The sequence below is a fragment of the Dryas octopetala genome, chromosome 5, assembly GCF_963921425.1.
Source record: "Dryas octopetala chromosome 5, drDryOcto1.1, whole genome shotgun sequence".
In the NCBI taxonomy this organism is placed as follows: domain Eukaryota; kingdom Viridiplantae; phylum Streptophyta; class Magnoliopsida; order Rosales; family Rosaceae; genus Dryas; species Dryas octopetala.
Window position 1 is genome coordinate 1,059,728 of NC_141370.1, and position 5,073 is coordinate 1,064,800.

At 37.6% G+C, this 5,073-nt stretch overlaps 1 pseudogene; it reads right to left on the minus strand.

Moving 5' to 3' along the window:
• Window positions 1–3,210: 3,210 nt before the first annotated feature.
• Window positions 3,211–4,108, minus strand: LOC147283491 (secreted RxLR effector protein 161 pseudogene; annotated as a pseudogene).
• Between the last annotated feature and the right edge of the window lie 965 nt (window positions 4,109–5,073).

Sequence of the window (5,073 nt, forward strand, 5' to 3'; positions counted from 1 at the left end):
TCAGTGATCGGACCCCAATTTTTGGTTTATGTGATCACTCAGGAACTAGTCAAACAAACACAACTCAGACGGTTCAGTAACGAAAGTATGAAACTCCAGATTGACTTCTAAAAACCAAAAATCACTTCTGTAAACAACACAAATCAAACACACCAAGGATCAAGTGACATCCTATACACTCAGAGGACCCATCACAGTAGGCATCCCAGTGTTATCCACAACTACAGTGGTGTGTGATTAGCTAGACAGTTATATAAGGCATATATCAATTTCAAGCATATAGCTACAGTACCAATTTGTGTTTAAAAGTTGAGTGAGTCAGTAATCATAACAACACAAACAAGGAAGACAAATGCACACAAGATGTTCACCCAGAAAAACCACAAAGGGTAAAAACTGGGGGTCTATCCAGCTGACCAAGCAATCCACTAAATAAGAAGTTCAATACAAAGGGAGCACACAGCACACAAGCACAATCACTAAGTCCTAGACTAAGTGGCAGCTTTCTTACCCCTTTGTGCAACTTCCATAAGCAAGGCAATCGGTCATTCATGAAGAAGGCAGCTCCACTCCAAGCTCATCAACCCATGGCACCAATTCGCACCAAGTCCAGTAGATTCATCAATGCATGAACATGATATGCCAATGTAGGATTCTTAAAAAGAAAGATCAACCTTCTCAAGCTAGAGGCATGAAAAGGTTGATATTGAATCCTTCAACTAAAATCTAAAATGAATGTGTTTGAAGAATGTATGAAAAGATTTTAAACACTCAAACCCATTTAGAATTTTAGATGAAACAAAACAAGTTCAGAAAACCTTTTTGATTTTTCAAGAATTAAAAGACCATTTTCTGAAATATTAACGATGAGCACTTAACCTCAAAAATATCCAGGCATGAAACCCGAAAAATACACACCCAAAATGCTCATACACGCCCACCAAAAGATCTGAACGGAATGCGCCATATACCCGTACACACCCACGCAACTTTCATGTTTGCCCGAGCCACGTGGAAGCCAATCAATGGCTGTCCACAAGAGACGAATGAGGGGCATATTCTCTTTGTCCTAGAGGGGTATCCTAGTATTACTAAGGATAGGAATGAGGAGCTGTAAAAAGGAATTTTGCTTTATTTTGCAAAAATCAGAAATGGGGAAGATGATGAATAGTGCTGATGTGTGAAGGTGTGTGGCGTGAATGGCAAAGAAACAATCAGATCTGATTGATACAGTAGGGGAACCAAGCCATGTGCAATGCACATGCATGTTTAATAAAAAACAGAACATGGGCTTTCAATGAAATGGGCTTTAAAAGTAAAACCCGAAATGGCTCCACTGCAGTGTCTGTCACTATATCAGCCACTGTACGTGAAGAAAATTGTTCTTTATGTTCAGTGAATGACTAGTCAAATAGACAAAAAACTGTTATTTTCCTGAAATGAATGAAGTGCAGTATACCTTGAGTCTTTGTTCATTCTTGACTTCTTCAATACAACTGATATTGTCCTTAATCTAACCTAGAGCTTGTGAGTGATTAAATAAAAATAAATACAATGGTTTTGACAAGGAAAAAAGCCAATATAACAAATCCTAGAAACTAACAATCTCTCCCTTTGGCTTTCCTTGACAAAACATCAAACCATTCACCTCACAAGACTCTCAACACTCAGCCCAACACTATGTTATAATGTACCTGCAACAAGAAGTATTTGGACAACACAGAATATGATAGTACAGCAACCAACACAGCAAGCAAACAAATACATTCTCCCCCTTTTTGTCATGGAAAGACAAAAGGACATACATGAAAAAGAAGAGTGAAGTTCAAGTGAACATATAGTTGGTAAAGTATACAAGAAAAATCAATGGCAATATGGTCAAAGAGAAACTGAAGTAAATGCCATAACTTCCCTGAAATTTGAACTCCCCCAAAGACGAACGCCCCCTAAAGACTAACTCCCCCTAAATGCTAACTCCCCTAAAAACAAACTCCCCCTAAAGACAAACTCCCCCTAAATGCAACATCTCGATACCGGGCTTGCAGAATATAGACATGTAATATGAGGGACAGCTAGAGAAGAACCTAGGTATGCAGAAAAGTCTGAAATGCCCTTTAATGAACAGTAATCCAAGGTGCAGAATGGTCCTGTGAAAATGACTCTGTGTGACTGTTGTAGACCAGACAAAATGGACAAAGTTCGTACAGAACAGAACTGGAGCATAAAGCAGTCATGTGGTTTGACAAAGAGATAGAGGAATCCTGGAAGAGTTGGAAGCAATGACACACAAGAAAAATCTACGAGTTAGATGTGCTTCAGGGATTTTATTTTTGACAAAACAAATTTGACAAAACAACAAACACACTTGAAAAGAATTAACCACCAATGTCAACACTCTAATAGATATGAAAAATGAAGATTGCAAATTTTGTGCAAGAAAATAAGCATATTTGGGATATAGGGAGGTCAATGCTAGCATTCAAGACTTGTTTAAGATGGAAAAAACAATGTCAAAGACAACCAAAGAGGTTAAATAAGTTTCATCCACAACAAGAGATTAGAATTTAACCACTCAAGAGAATTTCTAATTTGGGAACAAATCTTGAAAGCAAAGTTTTTCAACTCATGACAATGGCTATGAGAAAATTATTTTCATTTGTTTTGTTTAGGCACATCCCAAGTTAAGTGCAATGATTTGGTCCAATTTTGCGACTCTTTACCCTAGAACACCATAAAAACACCTTATTTCTCCCTAGGGCCGTGACTTCTTTGGTCACACTTCCTCTTTTTTTTTATATTTTGTATGGTGCACATTTGTTCAAATGAGGAAAGTTTAGCTGAAGATGGGTCACAAATGAGGAATTATATTGAAGGGCTAAATTGCATCCTCAAACAAATTGTCTTTGAAAAGCATTTAACAAGTTTGATTGATTATGACAAAGTGTTAAAAAAAAAAAATCAAGGCTAACATTTGACAAGAAGGAGGGATTATGCTTATTGACATGACTCATGTTATGCAAGAATCTTTTTGAATATCAAAGAGAGTGTGACAAATAATGTTAAGACCTTTCAAAGTGGTTATTTTCTTTAAAAGAAAAACTACTTAACCAAATAAAAGAAACTTAAACAATGAAGCACATTTAACTACAAGGAATTATGCATGTGTACAAATGCCAATTGACTTCCGAAGACTAATGTGCTTTGGATTCTCTAGAGCTTTTGTAAAGATGTCTGCAAGTTGTTGTTCGGAAGGAACAAAGGTCAAAGTAAGAGTTCCACTCTCCACAAGATCTCGAATGAAATGATGTCTTATGTCAATATGCTTGGTTCTAGTATGTTGCACCGGGTTCTTGGAGATATCTATAGCACTCATGTTATCACAATAGATGAGAAAAGTTTTCTCATCAATTCCATAATCGGCTAACATTTGTCTCATCCAAATGAGTTGTGTACAACAACTCCCTGCTGCTATGTATTCAGCTTCAGCAGTCGACAAAGAGACAGAATTCTGCTTCTTGCTATGCCAAGACACTAAGTTATTCCCAACATAAAAAGCACCACCCGAGGTGCTCTTCAAATCATCACTACACCCAGCCCAATCAGAGTCACTAAATCCAACCAATTTAGTGTTGGTATCATGGGTATACCACAACCCATAGTCAAGAGTCCCACTTACATATTTGATGATCCTTTTTGTTGCAAACAAATGAGATTCTTTGGGATCACTTTGGAACCTAGCACACACTCCTACCGCAAACGATATGTCCGGTCTACTAGCTGTGAGGTAGAGAAGACTTCCTATCATGCTTCTATACAAGGTTTGGTCCACTTGCTTACCACTTGGATCCCTATGAAGTTTGGAGCTTTTACTCATTGGAGTAGTAGCCACTTTGGAAGACTCAAGCCCAAACTTTTTGACCAAGTTTCTAGCATACTTAGATTGGGAGATAAATATCCCACTATCTACTTGCTTAACTTGCAGCCCTAAAAAGAAATTCATTTCACCAACTAGACTCATTTCAAATTCACTAGACATTACATCAATGAATCTCTTAACATGCAAATTTGAAGTTGAACCAAAGACAATATCATCCACATAAACTTGAGCAATCAAGACATCATTTTTTAACCTTTTTACAAATAGGGTCTTGTCAACCGACCCTCTTTGATACCCATTGGACAACAAGTGATGAGAGAGTCTCTCATACCAAGCTCTTGGAGCTTGCTTCAGCCCATACAAGGCTTTCCTTAATTTATAAACATCATCTCTCATGTGAGGATCCTCAAAACCTTTTGGTTCCACAAAAACTTCCTCATTCAAGTAACCATTTAAAAATGCCGTTTTAACATCCATTTGATACAATTTGAACCTAAGATGACATGCAATGGCACAAAGTAACCTAACGGACTCAAGTCTAGCAACGGGAGCAAAAGTCTCATCAAAATCAATACCCTCTAATTGAGAGTACCCTTGAGCAACAAGCCTAGCCTTGTTTCTAACTACATTCCCAAATTCATCAGATTTATTTTTGAAGATCCATTTGGTTCCAATGACATTTGTGTTGGCTGGTCTTTCTACAAGAGTCCACACTTGGTTTCTCTCAAATTGGTTCAATTCCTCATGCATTGCACTCACCCATTCCTCATGATTGAGTGCTTCTTTGACATTTTTAGGTTCAACAATGGACACATAGCACACATGAGCAAGTTCATTTGCCATTTGTTTTCTAGTCCTAACTGGCTGGTCTAAAGAACCTAGAATTACATCTTCACCATGGTTACACCTCACCCATCTTGGTTTTTCAGATCTGTCACTCAAGGTTTTGTCATTTTGTTCGCTCTCTGACTTATCAAACTCAACAATTTTTGAGTCATCAGTAGGTTCATCACTGCCTGACTTGGACTCTTCTTTAACCAATTTATCCTCTTTAGGAGCAGATTGTGGGAACAATCCATCCTTATCTGCAGCCATTTCAATAGAAGCATCATAATTATCTATTTTCACATTTATGGATTCCAACATAGAATTTGTTCGCAAATTGAAGACTCTAAAAGCTCTACTGTTGGATGAAT